At 39.0% G+C, this 19,031-nt stretch overlaps 1 pseudogene; it reads right to left on the bottom strand.

The window, feature by feature from the left end:
* LOC122690422 overlaps positions 1–17,505 on the bottom strand; it is a 119,185-nt pseudogene extending 101,680 nt beyond the window's left edge.
* Between the last annotated feature and the right edge of the window lie 1,526 nt (positions 17,506–19,031).

Here is a 19,031-nt window from a genome sequence, read left to right as displayed (position 1 = left end):
TCAAAGAGGAAAATGGGAGTGTTGTGGTTCATTCTCTGCATTCTTAATCACATTTGCTTCATATCCTAAGCACTTACACTGTTCATACCCAGCTGATAATTAAAAAGGTATTGGCACACAAATGATACAAAAATGTAACTGATTGACTGTAAAGTTCCTCTCAGAGTATTGATGTTAACAGAGAATACTCCCCTAAAAGTAATGATTTTTTAAAAAAATTATTTATTTTAATAGGAGGCTAATTACTTTACAATATTTTGGTGGGTTTTGCCATACATCAACATGAATCAGCCATGGGTGAGAAGTAATGATTTTGATGTCAAACTTTTAGCACCATGGGGAAAAAGTGAATTTTTAGGCCAATAGGCCTTTTGGGGGCCCTTCTGAATAGTTATATGAGGCAAGTCCTTTCCTCCATATCTCCCATTCTGTTGATATATCTTTTTTCACATCTTAGTGAAGTGTCTTATGGTATGTAGATATAGTCTTGGCACTTAAGTGTTATTTTTTAACTATAAAAGAAGATGTAATGGCTTAATAAACATTCAAAGAATAAAGAAAAGAGGCAATTACCTTTTCTAAATATAGACAATTAAGAAACTTTCCAGGTGTTCTTTTATTTATTGCAAGAATAGGAAAGAAATTGCTTTATTCAAAACATTATTAAGTAATAAAAATACTCAATAAGCACTTATTTAAAATTTATTTTATGCAGAACATTCCATTTTAAGTTCTATAGTATAAATCTAAAGTATAAAACAGTATCCATACTCTCAGAAAACTTACAATTAACATGTGATGACAAAAATAACACAAATAAAGCAATTAGAGAACAAGTAATGTGAAACCAATAAGCACATGACAACACATACTATTCATTCTTCTTGTCTCAAGAGTATTTCTGCTGTTTCTTCATCCTGGAACACTATTAGCCCAGGTGGTCACATTGTTTAGTATTGTCTGTCTCTCCATCTATTCTTAATCCCTGCAATCAAACTGTAATACTTTGTCTTTTTTTCCTTCATAGTGTTCATCATTATCTGAAATTATTTCATTTATTCACTTGTTTCCTGTCTTTATTGCCCAAAATATAAGATTCACTGAAAGAAAAGCCTTTCTCCTTCTTTACTATGTATATATATATATATGACATATAATGTGAAAGTATAAGTTGTACAACGTGATTATTGGTAACAATATTTAAGACCTACACTTTTAGCAACTTTCAAGTTCAGTTCAGTTAAATGACTCAGTCATGTTCGACTCTTTGCGACACCATGACAGTCTCCACATCAGGTGGCCAAAGTACTGGAGTTTCAGCTTCAACATCAGTACTTCCAATGAACACATAGGACTGATCTCCTTTAGGATGGATTGGTTGGATCTCCGTGCAGTCCAAGGGACTCTCAAGAGTCTTCTCCAACACCACAGTTCAAAAGCATCAATTCTTCTGCACTCAGATTTCTTTATAATCCAACTCTTACATCTATACATGACCACTGGAAAACCATAGCCTTGACCAGATGGACCTTGGTTGGCAAAGTAATGTCTCTGCTCTTTAATATGCTGTCCAAGTTGGTCATAACTTTCCTTCCAAGGAGCAAGCGTCTTTTAATTTCATGGCTGCAATCACCATCCACAGTGATTTTGGAGCCCAGAAAAATAAAGTCAGCCACTGTTTCCACTGTTTCCCCATGTATTTGCCATGAAGTGATGGGACCGGATGCCATAATCATAGTTTTCTGAATGTTGAGCTTTAAGCCAACATTTTCACTCTCCTATTTCACTTTCATTAAGAGGCTCTTTAGTTCTTTTTCACTTTCTGCCATAAAGGTAGTGTCATCTGCATTTCTAAGGTTATTGATTTCTCCTAGCAATCTTTATTCCAGCTTGTGCTTCATTCAGCCCACCATTTCACATGATGTACTCTGCATATAAGTTAAATAAGGAGGGTGACAACATACAGCCTTGACATACTCCTTTTCCTATTTGGAACCAGCCTGCTGTCCCATGTCCAGTCCTAACTGCTGCTTCCTGACCTACATACAGGTTTCTCAAGAGGCAGGTCAGGTGGTCTGGTATTCCCATCTCTTTCAGAATTTTCCACAGTTTATTGTGATCCACAAAGTCAAAGACTTTGGCATAGTCAATAAAGCAGAAATAGATGTTTTTCTGGAACTGTCTTGCTTTTTCCATGATCCAGCAGATGTTGGCAATTGGATCTCTGGTTCCTCTGCCTTTTCTAAAACCAGCTTGAACATCTGGATATTCACGGTTCATGTATTGCTGAAGCTTGGCTTGGAGAATTTTGAGCATTACTTACTGCCTTGTGAGATGAGTGCAATTGTGTGGTAGTTTGAGCATTTTTAGGGATTGCCTTTCTTTGGGATTGGAATGAAAACTGACCTTTTCCAGTCCTGTGGCCACTGCTGAGATTTCCACATTTGCTGGCCTATTGAGTGTAGCACTTTCACAGCATCATCTTTCAGGATTTGAAATAGTTCAACTGGAATTCCATCACCTCCACTAGCTTTGTTTGTAGTGATGCTTCTTAAGGCCCACTTGACTTCACATTCCAGGATGTCCGGCTCTGGGTGAGTGTGACTGATCACACGTTTGTGATTATCTGGGTCATGAAGATCTTTTTTGTGCAGTTCTTCAGTGTATTCTTGCCACCTCTCCTTAATATCTTCTGCTTCTTTTAGGTCCATAACATTTTTGTCCTTTATTGAGCCCATTTTTGCATGAAATGTTCCCTTGCTATCTCTAATTTTCTTGAAGAGATCTCTAGTCTTTCTCATTCTGTTGTTTTCCTCTATTTCTTTACATTGATCGCTGAGGAAGGCTTTCTATCTCTCCTTACTATTCTTTGGAACTCTGCATTGAATTGGATATATCTTTCCTTTTCTCCTTGGCTTTTCACTTCTCTTCTTTTCCCAGCTATTTGTAAGGCCTCCTTGGGCAGCCTTTTTGCTTTTTTTCTTTTCTTTTTTTGGGGGGATGGTCTTCCTCCCTGTCTCCTGTACAATGTCATGAACCTCCGTCCATAGTTCATCAGCACTCTGTCTATCAGATCTAGTCCCTTAAATCTATTTCTCCCTTCCACTGTGTAGTCATAAGGGATTTGATTTAGGTATATAAGTATTAATCAAAATCATAATGCTATTCATTATATCTCTAGAACTTACTTATTTTATAACTAAAATTTGTGTCCTCTAACCAGTATCTGTCTTCTGAAGGGGACAACAGAGGATAAAGTGGTTGGACAGCATCACCGACTCAATGGTCATGAGTTTGAGCAAGCTACAGGAGATAGTGAAGTACAGGGAAACCTGATGTGCTGCAGTCCATAGGGTTTCAAAGAGTTGGACACGACTGTTCGACTGAAAAACAACAACAACAACCAGTATCTGTGACCATGTTCCCCAACCTCCAGTCCCTGGCAACAGCTATTCTACTGTTTATGCAAATTCAACTTTTTAAGATTCCAGAGAACAATGAGATTATGCAATATCTCTCTTTATCTGTATGACTTATTTCACATAGCATAATACCCTCACGGTTCATTCACTTTGCCACAAATGAATAAGGCAATGGCTAGCAGTTACATACACAGACTGGTAACAATTCAAAAGCTACTATTTCACCATGCTACGGGTCAATAACCATTTGTGACTAGGAAACAGATTAACCTCCTTAAACTAACATTTTTTCCCTTCATGTATTTTATCACTGAGTTTCCTAAGAAGTCTCTAAAATGTAGGTCTACTACACTTGAATTTAAGCAATTTCTGAAACACTCACACCTCTTCTTTCTGAATATGTGAAGCTCAGCTCTAAGCAAACACTGTAAACCTCTTATTAAGAAAGTTTCTAGGCAAAATTACATTCTTTTACTCCAGATTTAGATGGATGAATATGTGTCCTATAATGCAATCAAAAACTACTTATTTACATAAAAGTTAAAAAGCAGTTGCTGCTGCAATTGCAGATCCAATCCAAAGTGTTCATATAGCCATCAAACTCCACAAATAATGTTTTTTTTTTTTAAGACTTAGACTTTAGATACAAGTTTTTTTTTTTTTTAGTTGGAGGATAATTGCTTTACAATACTGTAGTGGTTTTTGCCATACATTGACATGAATCAGCCATGGATTTACATGTGTTCCCCATCCTGATACATCCTGCCACCTCTCTCCCCATCCCAGCCCTCTGGGTCGTCCCAGTGCACCAGCCCTGAGCACTTGTCTCATGCATTCAACCTGGGCTGGCAATCTGTTATACACTAGATAATATACATGTTTCAATGCTATTTCTCAGATCATCCCACCCTCGCCTTCTCCCACAGAGTCCAAAACTCTGTTCTGTACATCTGCGTCTCTTTTTCTGTCCTGCATATAGGGTTATTGTTATCATCTTTTTAAATTCCATATATATGCATTAGTATACTATATTGATGTTTATCTTTCTGGCTTACTTCACTCTGTATAATGGGCTCCAGTTTCATCCATCTCATTAGAATGGATTCAAGTGTAGCCTTTTTAATGTCTGAGTGATATTCCATTGTGCATATGTACCATAGGTTTCTTATCCATTCGTCTGTTGATGGGCATCTAGGGGGCTTCCAGGTCCTGGCTATTACAAATAGTGCTGTGATGAACATTGGGGTGCACGTGTCTCTTTCAGATCTGGTTTCCTCGGTGTGTATGCCCAGGAGTGGGATTGCTGGGTCATATGGCAGTTTTATTTCCAGTTTTTTAAGAAATCTCCACACTTTTCTCCATAGTGGCTGTACTAGTTTTCATTCCCACCAACAGTGTAAGAGGGTTCCCTTTTCTCAACACCCTCTCCAGCATTTATTGTTTATAGACTTTTGGATAGCAGCCATCCTGACTGGCGTGTAGTGGTACCTCATTGTGGTTTTGATTTGCATTTCTCTGATAATGAGTGATGTTCAGCATCTTTTCATGTGTTTGTTAGCCATCTGTATGTCTTCTTTGGAGAAATGGCTGTTTAGATCTTTGGCCCATTGTTTTGATTGGGTCACTTGTTTTTCTGGAATTGAGCTGCAGGAGCTGCTTGTATATTTTTGAGATTAATCCTTTGTCTGTTTCTTCATTTGTTATTACTTTCTCCCATTCTGAAGGCTGTCTTTCCACTTTGTTTATAGTTTCCTTTGTTGTGCAAAAGTTTTTAAGGTTAATTAGGTCCCATTTGTTTATTTTTGCTTTTATTTCCAATAATCTGGAAGGTGGATCATAGAGGATCTTGCTGTGATTTATGTCAGGGAGTGTGTTGCCTATGTTCTCTTTGGGGAGGTTTTATAGTTTCTGGTCTTTAATTTAGACCTTTAATTCTTTTTGAGTTTATTTTTGTGTATGGTGTTAGAAAGTGTTCTAGTTTCATTCTTTTACAAATGGTTGACCAGTTTTCCCAGCACCACTTGTTAAAGAGGTTGTCTTTTTTCCATTGTATATTCTTGCCTCCCTTGTTGAAGATAAGGTGTCCATAGGTACGTGGGTTTATCTCTGGGCTTTCTACTTTGTTCCATTGATCTGTATTTCTGTCTTTGTGCCAGAGCCATACTGTCTTGATGACTGTGGCTTTGTATTAGAGCCTGAAGTCAGGCAGGTTGATTCTTCCAGTTCCATTCTTCTTTCTCAAGATTGCTTTGGCTATTCAAGGCTTTTTGTATTTCCGTATAAATTGTGAAATTATTTGTTCTATTTCTCTGAAAAATACTGTTGGTAGCTTTATAGAGATTGCATTGAATCTATAGATTGCTTTGGATAGTATACTCGTTTTCACAATATTGATTCTTTCAATCCATGAACACGGTATATTTCTCCATCTGTTTGTGTCCTCTTTGATTCCTTTCATCAGTGTTTTATAGTTTTCTACATATAGGTCTTTCGTTTCTTTAGGTAGATATACTCCTAAGTATTTTATTCTTTTTGTTGCAATGGTGAATGGTATTGTTTCCTTAATTTATCTTTCTGTTTTCTCATTGTTAGTGTATAGGAATGCAAGGGATTTCTGTGTGTTAACTTTATATCTTGAAACTTTAGTATATTCATTGATTAGCTCTAGTAATTTTCTGGTGGAGTCTTTAGGGTTTTCTATGTACAGGATCATGCCATCTGCAAACAGTGAGAGTTTTACTTCTTTTCCTCTCTGGATTCTTTTTATTTCTTTTTCTGCTCTGATTGCTGTGGCCAACACTTCCAACACTACGTTGAATAGTAGTGGTGAGAATGGGCATCCTTGTCTTGTTCCTGACTTTAGGGGGAATGCTTTCAATTTCTCACCACTGAGGATAATGCTTGCTGTGGGTTTGTCATATATAGCTTTTATTATGTTGAGGTATGTTCCTTCTATGCCTGTTTTCTGGAGAGTTTTTATCATAAATGGATGTTGAATTTTATTAAAGGCTTTCCTTTCTGCATCTATCGAGATAATCATATAGTTTTTATCTTTCAATTTGTTAATGTGGTGTATTATGTTAATTGATTTGTGGATATTAAAGAATCCCTGCATTCCTGGGATAAAGCCCATTTGGTCATGCTGCATAATCTTTTTAATATGTTGTTGGATTCTGTTTGCTGGAATTTAGTTAATGATTTTTGTCTATGTTCATTGGTGATATTGGCCTGTAGTTTTCTTTTTTTGTGGCATGTTTGTCTGGTTTTGGAATTAGGGTGATGGTGGCCTCATAAAATAAGTTTGGAATTTTACCATCATCTGCAATTTTCTGGAAGAGTTTGAGTAAGATAGGTGTTAGCTCTTCTCTAAATTTTTGGTAGAATCCAGCTGTGAAGCCACCTGGTCCTGGGCTTTTGTTTGCTGGAAGATTTCTGATTACAGTTTCAATTTCCATGCTTGTGATGGGTCTGTTATGATCTAGTTCTTCCTGGTTCAGTTTTGGAAAGTTATCCTTTTCTAAGAATTTGTCCATTTTTTCCAAGTTGTCCCTTTTATTGGCATAGAGATGCTGGTAGTAGTCTCTTACGATCCTTTGTATTTCAGTGTTGTCTGTTGTGATCTCTACATTTTCATTTGTAATTTAGTTGATTTAGTTCTTCTCCCTTTGTTTCTTGATGAGTTTGGGTAACAGTTTGTCAATTTTGTTTACTATTTCAAAAAAACAGCTTTTAGCTTTGTTGATTTTTGCTATGGTTTCTTTAGTTTCTTTTGCATTCATTTCTGCCCTAATTTTTAAGATTTCTTTCCTTCTACTAACCCTGGAGTTCTTCAATTCTTCCTTCTCTAGTTGCTTTAGTTGTAGAGTTACGTTGTTTATTTGACTTTTTTTTTGTTTGTGTGTATGTTTCTTCAGGTAAGCCAGTAATGCTATGAATCTTTGCCTTAGCAATGCTTTTAAAGTGTCCCATAGGTTTTGGATTGTTATGTTTTCATTTTCCGTCATTGCTGTGCATATTTTGATTTCTTTTCGGATTTCATCTATGATTGGTTGGTTATTCATAAGTGTTTTATTTAGCCTCCATATGTTTGAATTTTTAATAGTTTTTTTTTTTTTCCTGTAATTGAGATCTAATCTTACTGCATTGTGGTCAGAAGAGTTGATTGGAATGATTTTAATTTTTTTGAATTTAGCAATGCTAGATTGATGGCCCAGGGTGTGATCTATTCTGGAGAAGGTTCCGTGTGCACTTGAGAAAAAGGTGAAATTTATTGTTTTGTGGTGAAATGTCCTATAGCTATCAATTAGGTCTAGATGGACCATAGTGGCATTTAAAGCTTGTGATTCCTTGTTAATTTTCTGTTTAGTTGATCTATCCATTGGTGTGAGTGGGATATTAAAGTCTTCTTCTATTATTGTGTCATTGTTAATTTCCCCTTTCATCCTCATTCACAGTTGCCTTACATATTGCAGTCCTCCTATGTTGGCTGCATACATATTTATAATTGTTATATCTTCTTCTTGGATTGATCCTTTGCTCATTATGTAGTGTCTTTCTTTGTCTCTTTCACAGCCTTTATTTTAAAGTTTATTTTATCTAATATGAGTATTGCAACTCCTGCTTTCTTTTGGTCTCCATTTGCATGATATTTTCTTTTCCAGCCCTTCACTTTCAGTCATATGTGTCCCTTGTTTTGAGGTGGGTCTCTTGTAGACAGCATTTATAGGTGTCTTGCTTTTGTATCCATTCAGCCAGACTTTGTCTTCTGGGTGGGGTATTCAACCCATTTACATTTAAGGTAATTATTGTTAAGAATGATCCCATTGCCATTTGCTTTGTTGTTTTGGGTTTGTGTTCATACAGCCTTTCTGTGTTTCCTGTCTAGAGAAGATCCTTTAGCATTTGTTGGAGAGCTGGTTTGGTGGTGCTGAATTCTCTCAACTTTTGCTTTTCTGTAAAGCTTTTGAATTCTCCTTCATATCTGAATGTGATCCTTGCTGGGTACAGTAATCTGGGTTGTAGGTTATTCTCTCTCATTACTTTAAGTATGTCCTGCCATTCCCTTTTGGCCTGAAGAGTTTCTATTGAAAGATCAGGTGTTATCCTTATGGGAATCCCCTTGTGTGTTGTATGTTGTTTCTCCCTTGCTGCTTTTAATATTTGTTCTTTGTGTTTGATCTTTGTTAATTTGATTAACATGTGTCTTGGGGAGTTTTGCCTTGGTTTTATCCTGATTGGGACTCTCTGGGTTTCTTGGACTTGGGTGGCTATTTCCTTCCCCATTTTAGGGAAGTTTTCAGCTATTATCTCCTCAAGTATTTTCTCATGGCCTTTCTTTTTGTCTTCTTCTTCTGGGACTCCTATGATTCAAATGTTGGGGTGTTTCATGTTATCCCAGAGGTCCCGGAAGTTGTCCTCATTTCTTTTGATTGTTTTTTTTCTTTTTTCCTCTCTGCTTCATTTATTTCCACCATTTTATCTTCTACCTCACTTATCTTATCTTCTGCTTCTTTTATTCTACTGTTGCTTCCCTCCAGAGTGTTTTTTATTTCATTTATTGCATTATACATTTTTAATTGACTCTTTTTTATTTCTTCTAGGTCCTTGTTAAGCATTCCTTGCATATTCTTAATCCTTGTCTCCAGGCTATTTATCTGCATCTCCATTTTTTTTTTCAAGACTTGAATCACTTTTATTATCATTATTCTAAATTATTTTTCTGGTAGATTCCCTATCTCATCCTCTTTTTTTTTTGCTTGGTGGGCATTTTTCATGTTCCTTTACCTGCTGGGTATTTCTCTGTCTTTTCATCTTATTTAGATTGTTGTGTTTGGTGTGGCCTTTCTGTATTCTGGTAGTCTGTGGTTCCTTTTAATTGTGGAGGTTTCTCCCAGTGGGTGGGTTTGGACATTGCTTTGTCAAGGTTTCCTGGTTAGGGAAGCTTGCATCAGTGTTCTGGTCGGTTGAGCTTAGATACCAGTTTTATAAATGTGAATTTCTTGCCTATTTGCCTTTCTTTGTTTCTTCTCCTTTGTAAACATATGCCCAGTTTCCCAGCAGCTTCAAACACAGATGGTTGCCTTATTGTGACAGAAGCAAAAATGCTACATTAATGTTTAACAGGACTAAAAATTATCTTGGCAGCAGTGACATATGTTACTAGTTAATTGTTACACTGGAAGCTACCTTGCTGTTTCAAAACAGGGACTCATTTACAGCTTTCTTCACAGCAGAATAAAATGTCAAATTTGTTGGGGTAAGTTTTAAATTCAGTTTAACAAAACTTAGTCATTAAGAAGATAATTCTTTCATATTATCTGCATGCCTAAATAAGAGTGGATGACAATGTTATTTCTGGTTAAAAGAAAGCCTGCATTTGCCTTGTATTCAAGCAAACTTATGTGAATAACACAGGGTGCCCCAGAGATAGTCAGTGATTTCAATATCTTTTATATATAATTTTACACAATTGATACTATGAGTATAGCAGCTTGTTGTATAATGGAAGTAATTTCAGAGTGCAAATAGAATGCTATAAACTTTACCTTTATGAAGAAATATTAGCAAAGCATCTTTAATACCTTCTCAGCAACAGCTATTTGATGATTTTTACTAAGAAATTTCTATGACCCATAGAGTCAGTTAACACTGTGCTGAGTAATATCATCTTTTGAAAGTCTCTATTCTCCTATGAATGTTTATGATTATTAGTGCTTACCAAGTGAGATATTGTTCATTCAGTGAAATATTTCACAAAATATAAGGAAAACTTTTGAAAGCTGAAAATTTAATTTTAATCAAATTTGCTTTAACAATCTAAATCTTTATTCCTCTCCATGTTTCACCAAGGTTTAGGTGGAAAATTTTTAGTTGTCCAGCTGTTGATATTAGATACCAGCTATCAGTTTAGTTGTTCAGTATCTTAAGACAGCAGAAGAAATTTTGTAAAAATATCTGACCAAAATGGAATAACATGGTAATTGTTAAACCTATAAACACTACAAAACCAAACAAAATAATACCATGAATGCACTGGACTACTTCCTGGAGAAAGTTTCCAGTCCACTACACAGGGAGGAAAAACCTGACCACGATTGACAATTCATCTGAGATGAAGGTAAAGTGTGGAGAATATGTGTAAGCTAAAGTATCTAGAGTTCACAGTATTGAGAAAACAGGCATGCACATAAAGAGAAATCTAGAGAGCTATAGACACTATTTGTTAATTATTCAGTTGAATACTGACCAATGAATGTGTATAAGGAAACTACCTAAGGCCAAGGAAAGAACCACTTGAAAGGATTAGAGAAAGTTCTGCATGGAGCTCACACAAGTCTTAAAATAGTTTCTGTTACCACTACTCAAGAGTGGAAAGTCTTATAATTCAGGGGACATCAGGTGAAGTACTATGAAGGGTCATTAACTAGTTGTAGAGAAGGTCAGTTACATACAGAGGGACAAAGATAAGATGACAACAAACTGCTCATCAAAAACTGTGCATGAATGGAGATGGCAAAATAGAAAGATCTTGTGTTTACTTTCTCTCAAAGACATACAAAAATCACAACTACTTGAAGAACAACCACTGAAAAAGTATAGGAAACTACCAAAAAGATATTTTACAGCTAAAGACATAAATAAGAGATTAGAACAAAATGGGATAGGAAGGTGAACTCACATTACAGTCAAGTCCTGTACTACTGGGCGGACAGCACTTCAGTCAGACAATTCAGTTGCTCAGTCATGTCTGACTCATTGCGACTCCATGGACTGCAGCACGCCAGGGTTCCCTGTCCATCACCAACTCCCGGAGCTTGCTCAAACTCATATCCATCAAGTCGGTGATGCCATCCAGCCATCTCATCCTCTGTCATCCCCTTCTCCCCCTGCCTTCAATCTTTCCCAGCATCACGGTCTTTTCCAAGGACTCAGTTTTTCACATCAGGTGGCCAAAGTATTGGAGTTTTAGCTTCAGCATCAGTCCGTCCAATGACTATGCAGGACTGATTTCCTTTAGGATTGACAGGCTTGATCTCCTTGCAGTCCAGGGGACTCTCAAGAGTCTTCTCCAACATTACTGTTCAAAAGCACCTATTTTCGGGGCTCAACTTTCTTTGCAGTCCAGCTCTCACATCCATATATGACTACTGGACTTCCCTGGTGGCTCAGACGGTAAAGCGTCTGCCTATAATGTGGGAGTCACGGGTTTGATTCCTGGGTCGGGAAGATCTCCTGGAGAAAGAAATGGCACCCTACTCCAGTATTCTTGCCTGGAAAATCCCATGGCTGTAGTAGCCTGGTAGGCTACAGTCCGCAAGGTTACAAAGAGTTGGACACGACTGCGTGACTTCATTTTCACTTTTTCACTTTCTTTGACTAGATGGACTTTTGTCAGCAAAGCAATATCTCTGCTTTTGAATATGCTGTCTAGGTTGATCAGAGCTTTTCTTCCAAGAAGCAAGCATGGACAGTACACAAACTGGAAAATGATTGCATTGCAGAGGCTCTTCCAAAGGATTGAGAAATCTGAGCCCTGGGTGTCTTGCACAGGGAAGATGAGCCACCAGGACATTTAGCTTTGAATGTGTGCAGCACTTATATTGAAAGACCCAGAGGACTAGGGGAAATACAGATTTCACTCTTAAAGGGAGTATATAAAATCTCACATGCCCTGGAACCCAGAGTAGAAGCAGTAATTTGAGAGAAGTCTGGGTAAGATCTACTCACTGTTATTGGAGAGTCTCCAGAAAGGCAGGAGACAGCTGCAGCTCACCATGGTAACATACACACTGGTGGAAGCCATTTTAAGGATCTCTTTCTACCAGGTGGACACTAGTGCTGACAAGCACCATTATGGAATCCTCCCTCTTGCACATTAGCACCAAAACATGGACCTACCCAATAGCCTGTAGGTGCCAGTGTTGGAAAACATCAAGCCAGACAACTAACTGAGCAGAGACACAATCCCACCCATCTGTAGATAGGTTGCCTTAAGTCTTACCAAGCCCACAACTTTGCCTTGGCATGGCCCTACCCACTGGAGAGACCAAAATCCAGTTACAACAAGTAGTGGACAGGCATCAGCCCCAGAATTCTCTGGGTACTGGCCCTCCTTGCAAGGAGGCTACTTTTGCCTCTGGACCAGTCTTTTCAAGCAGGGACAGATATCAGATTTCAAGAAAGCTACAATCCAATAGCTTGCAGATACAGTCTACCTAGGACTATCTGAACTCTGATCCTGTCTATAACACATGTTTCAAGACCACAGACTATGTCCTTAAATGTGCCAGGAACCTCCAACACTTGATCCAACACCCACTCTTGGATCTCTGGGTCCTTAACCAGATTTCAGAACACAAGTACACGCACCAGTAAACTATCAATAACCCCAGCATGAGGCTTCACTCACAAGTGCATAATCAACAGCCTTAGAATATTCTGGACCATGACTCTGCCTACTAGTGAGCTGGTATAATCTCCAGAGACCATGATAAAAATCCTGCCCTTTTTCTTTCACAGCTTACTGAGGCAGTCCAAAACTACACTAATCTAGATATTTCCACCCCCGCCAGACTTCTGTACCTACATGTCCAGTTCATAAACCAGTCAGCTGCTGATATTCACTGAAAACTATGCCAGCTAGAAAAGGGCCCTGAGACACCCCCCCCCCCCCCACAAAGAGACCTTCTAGAAATAGCCTTCGAGATGTTCAATAATAGAGAGGAAGCGGCTAAGAGAAAAAAAGACCATGAGAGAAAAGCTAAATATGCCTTTTTGGCAGCAACAATTAAGATTAGCCCAGCCCAAGTCAACCCAGACTGAAACTTAAGACCGCCCTGTACCTTGCTTCTGAAGCAACCAGTGAGGACACTGGACAAAGACATGCTTGAACCTATGGCCCCCACAAAAACATGCTCAACCTGTGGTCAGTGGGGACACTGGAGGGTGGACTGTCCCCAGAGATGCCCTGACTCCCCTGGGGAGGTCCCAACCTCCCAGACCTGGAGAGTGAAATGTCCACAGGGATGCCCTGGTGCCCCTGGAGAGATCCCACTTCTCCCCCAAACCCCAGCCCAATCCTACGAGAACTGTTCTAATGATGGGGCCCAGGTTCCAGTCCCCTGGCACATGTCCCGGACATGAGCTCAGAACTTAGGGTAGACGGGGTAGTGGACAAAAAAAAAAAAAAGATCTCTTTTATAGTAGACACTGGAGCCACTTTCTCTCTCCTAACTTCCTACTCTGGCCCAACTCAAGACTCAAAACTCACAATCAAGGGGGTCTCTGGAGTTCCCTTAAGGCCAAAAATCAGCCCTCCGTTACTCTGTCAATTTAGAAAATCGACCTCATACCTTCATTCCTCATAATACCTCAGTGCCCGATGACACTCCTAAAGAGAAATTTGTTATCCAAGTTGGGGGTCTTTATTACCATAACCCCCCTCAATACAGTTTCTATATTCTGCATGCAGATGACACCTAGACCATCCCTATCACTCACTCCTGACCTTCCCTTGGATATACCTGTGTTAGACCCCCAAGTCTGGGACACTGATCACCCATCCATAGCCAAACATCATCCCCCAGTCCACATTACCCTAAAGGACCCCTCAACCATAATCACCCAACAATAGTACTCTCTCACCCTGGAGGCCCACAAGAGACTTAAACCTATCAGAGACCATCTTCTTCAGGGTTCTATCTTAATTCCTACCCATTCACCACATAGCACCCCTATTCTGACAGTAAAGAAGAGACTAAACTCTTGGAGACTGGTCCAGGATCTGCGAAAAATCAATGAGGCCATCACACCGACATTCCCAGTAGTCCCTAACACTTACACCCTTCTGTCTGCCATACCCCCGACTGCAACCCACTTCATGTTATTAAATCTCAAAGACACCTGTTTCTGCATCGCCCTCCACCCCCTTTCCCAACCCCTTTTCGTCTTCACCTGGCAAGACCACAAGGCTCATGTTTCCCAACAATTAACATGGACAGTTCTCCCCCAGGGGTTCAGAGGCAGCCCCCACATTTTTTGGACAGGCTTTACAAAAGGACCTACAGACACTTGACCTAGCCCCAAGTCATCTCCTCCAGTACATAGATGACCTCCTTTGTAGCTCAACCCAAAGACTTTGCCTCCAACATGCTGCCAAACTCCTTGTGGCCCTGGGATCCTGGGGTTATCGGGTGTCCCAATCCAAGGCCCAAGTAATACAGACAGATGTCACCTACCTGGGACAGTCCATATTCCACCAACAAGAAACTATTCCCCCAGATAGAACCCAGGCCTTAATTAACTGTACACTTCCAAAAACAAAAAGAGAACTCCTGTCTATCCTCGGCCTCTTAAACTTTTTCCATATCTGGATCCCTAACTTCTCCCTTATTGCAAAGCTGCTCTATGAAGCAACTAAAAGATGTCTGGATGAGCCCCTCTTTAACCCTTCCTCACTGGCCAATCCTATTTTCCAGCTCACCCAGAGCCTCCTCCAAGTGCCAACTCTCCATCTGCCAGATCACACCAGACCATTCTTTCTTTTTGCCCATTCCAACCAAGGACAGGCCCTGAGACTTCTATGTCAGCGGGCCGGAGACACCTGGGCTCCCACAGCCTATCTGTCTAAACAGCTTGACATGGTAACCAAGAGGTGGCCTCCCTGCATACAGGCCATGGCTGCTATTGCAGTCCTCATACCCAAAGCAAATAAACTCTCTAGACATGCCCCTTTAACAGTCTGTTCTCCACACACCTTCCAAGACTTACTATCACATCAGGCTTTCTTCTCCCTTCCCCTTTCCAGGGTACAGGTCCTACATGACTTTGTCCTTAACCCTCAGTTCTCATTATACCCCTGCTCTTCCCTTAACCCCGCCAGCTTATTACCCACAACCTCTACAACAGACTCTCTCCTACATAGCTGCAACCACCCTCTTAATATCTGAAGTCCAAAAACTAACCCAAAATTCTCCTCTCAATGTATGCTCACCTCATTCCTTCAAAAATTTACTCTCTCATTGGACTTTCCTTTCTCTGTCCCCTGCTTGACTACAAATCCTCCACACACACCTCCTCGACCCATCCCTTTCTTTTATGCCTTGTAAACCTCTTAATCCTGCTAGCTTACTCCCTACACCAGATCCAGATCCAGAAACAAAACACCTATTTCATGACTGTGTTCAGACCTTAGGTATGACACTTAATCCCTTTGAACATATAACTGAGCAGCCCCTTACTGACCCCAAAGTCCGATCCTGGTTTACAGATGACACTGCCCAAAAACAAGCCCCATTTGGGGCTCAATACACTATAATTCAGGGACAGCCCAACAAAGTTACCCCCCTTGCTTCATCAAGTCAGCCACACTCCCAACTCACACAACCTCACAACAGGCTGAACTGATTAACTCTTACACAAGATTTGACCCTAGCCAAACACCAAAAGGTAAACATTTATACTGACTCCAAATATGTCTATAACATATTAATGAACATTATAACATTATAATCTGAAAAGAGAGGAGATGGCTCACTCAGAAGGGCACACCTATTCTCAGTGCTTCTTTTATTTCTGAATTCCTCCATGTGGCTCAGTTCCCAAAACAAGCTGCTGTAATACATTGGCAGAGACATCAGTGACATAGTCCTATCTCCTTTTATAACAATATAACAGATCACGAAACAAAGCAGCATGCCGCCTCTGTTAGTCCTGTCTTTACTATAGCCCAAATTGGTGAGCCTAACATGCACACAGTTCTTTCATTTTTACATTCCCTTTTCCACCCCACTGCAAAAGTACTTAACATTTTCCCTCAGAACTTTATTAAACTGACTAAGGATGATATGACTTATTTAAATAATCTGACCCAAACTTACACCATTTGTCAATGGACAAATCCTAATTCTAACATTTGTCCCCCTCCTTTCCCCACCCACCAAATTCACAGACATCTTCCCACGCAAGACTGGCAGGTACATTCACCCTCATGCCACCTGTAAAAAGGGTTAAATTTCACCTAGTCTTTGTAGATACATTTTCTAGGTAGATTAAAGCTTTCCCAACTGCTAACAAATGAAGCCCTACTGTGGCTCAGCTTATTCTTACTGAAATATTCTCAAGGTTTGGAAAGCCTTCCTCCCTCCAGTCTGACAACGGGTCTGAGTTCCCATCCCAAATCACCCAAAATATTGCACGAGCCCTTCCAGTTCCTTGGAGGTTTCACATTCCTTATCATCCCCAGTCTTCTGAAAAGGTTGAGAGAGTCAACCAAGTCCTAAAAGAAACTCTGACCAAATTAGTGATGGAACTTCATCAGGACTGAACCAAACTCCTCCCTTTAGCCCTCTTAAAGTTCTGGGCCTTACCAAAAAAACCTTTAAATATCAGTCCATTCGAGGCCATGTATGGGAAGACCATACCTTTGGGTCTTTCCCCCCTCCCAAGACAGTCCCAAACTGCCTTCCCACCTTCCTTTTCCTTTACTTGCCCAGATACGAGATGCCCTTTGATGACATATAGATATCTTACTCCCTCGACCACACCCCAATCTTCCATACCCATCTCTTCAAATAAGAGGTAAAGTCTATATGACAGTTCAATCCCACTCAGATCTAGCCCCAAAATGACAAAGATCTTACATGGTAATTTTGCTGATCCCTACTGCAAATAAATAAATAAATAAATAAAATCACCCCTTGGATACACATCACCCGGTTAAAAAAGGTTATACAGCCCAATGATGAAAATGCTTGCCAGATTAACACTTATCAAGTTTCTCACACAGGCCCTACAACTCTAAAGTTCTCATGGTTTCCACTGGCCCCAACTGGCAATGGACGACCCTGCCAGTATCACGGATACAATTATTCCTAGAATAACTTCTGACAGATATCTGGGTCTTAAGTCCTCAAAGATCCGTGCTCAAACACATTGAAGATTACATCTCCCCTGTGACTACAAAAAACATTTTATAACCTTTACCCCTTCTTGGACCATTCATTTTTATCATCCTCCTACTCACCTTTGGACCTTCTTTGTTTAATCTTTTCCAGAGATTCCTCCAAGACTGGATCCGAGCCATTTCCTGAGACCAAGTCAAGACTATTCTTTTGCTTGAGACCCTGAGGCTAAAATAAAAAATCAACACTACAAGCCTTAGACTTCCTTCCTTCCAGACCACAAATCCCTGACCCTCATTTATCAGCATGAACAAGCCCTGAACATTAACTGCACCCACCTCTCTTTCTCTTTTTCTATATATTCCTTAGGATCTGGAATGAAGGAAAGTTACATGGCTCTAAAAAAAAAAATAAATAAATAAAAAAGAATGTGACCTGCTCCCACAGTAGGTCCAGAGATCAGCACAGTGTTGGAGGGCATCCTAGGGAGGTAAGGTGGATTGTGACTCCCAGAAAGGGAAAGGACTAAGACAGCAGTGACTCAAGAAAAACATTTATTATTCTTATTTTTTAGGATTTTTTCTCCCCCCCACCCCATTGTAATTTTCAATTTTATTGGCACTAAGAAATTCAATTAGGCTTTTGAGCTTTTTTTTTTCCTTTTTCCCAGTCACATTTTTATTGATGTCATAAATCTCTGCCTGTATATTGGGCTTTTGCAGTTCTGTGGCGTTTTCCTCTTTTTTCCTTTTTTTTTTTTTTCATTTTAAAATTTTAATGTTTAATTTTTTAAACCCAGTATTATTTTTCCTACATTTATTCCTTTGCTATTCTTACTGTTCTTTTCCCTTTACAGTTAATCTTTAACATATAGAAATCTTCCTTATCTAACTCTACCTGATTTTGCATATCTATTTTTTATTTCATTTCTTTCACTGCTTTCCTCTCTACACATTTCTTAGTTTATTTTCATTAATTTATTCACCAATTGGCACCTTGTTTTAGCTTTGTTTTCCAGTTTGTGCTTTAACTAGTTTTGCACTGGTAGATATAATTTTTGATTTCATTTTTTTGCCAGCTCAATCTATTGCAATTTATTTTGTTGGACTGTATTGATTTCCCTTATGGGTGTATATGCATATGTGTATATTCAGACACAGTTTCTATTGTTGTTATAAACCTCTGCCTCTACATTGGGCTTTTGCAGTTCTGTGGAGTTTTCCTCTCTTCAGTTTTTCTTCTTTTCTCTTTTTTATAATTTTAATTTTTTAAAGCCTACTATATTTTTCTACATTTATTATTTTGTTTGCCTTTCCTATTGTTCTTTTCCCCTTGCAGTTAATCTTTAATGTATATAAATATTCTTAATCTACCTCTATTTAGCTTTGCATATCTATTCTTTCTTTCTTTCCTTTCTTCTCAAAACATTTTTTAGTTTTGTTTTCATTGCTTTATTCCCTATGTGGCACCTTGTTTTAGCTTTGTTTGCCAGTTTGTGATTAAGTTAGTTTTGTTCTTAACTGGCAAATATAATTTTGATTTCATTTGTTTTGTACTGCACCTTATTTTGTTGAATTATGTTCACTTTGCTCATGGGTGTATATGCATATATTCCATGATTTTAATTATTATTTGCCTGATTTTGTAACTGCCATTTCTCTGGGATTCATCTTTGGTCTCTCCTTTTTGAACATTTGTTTTAATCTCA

Source organism: Cervus elaphus, chromosome X, assembly GCF_910594005.1.
Source record: "Cervus elaphus chromosome X, mCerEla1.1, whole genome shotgun sequence".
Classification (NCBI taxonomy): Eukaryota; Metazoa; Chordata; class Mammalia; order Artiodactyla; family Cervidae; genus Cervus; species Cervus elaphus.
The sequence above is the reverse complement of the archived record's forward strand: the minus strand, read 5'-3'. Positions and strand labels throughout refer to the sequence as shown.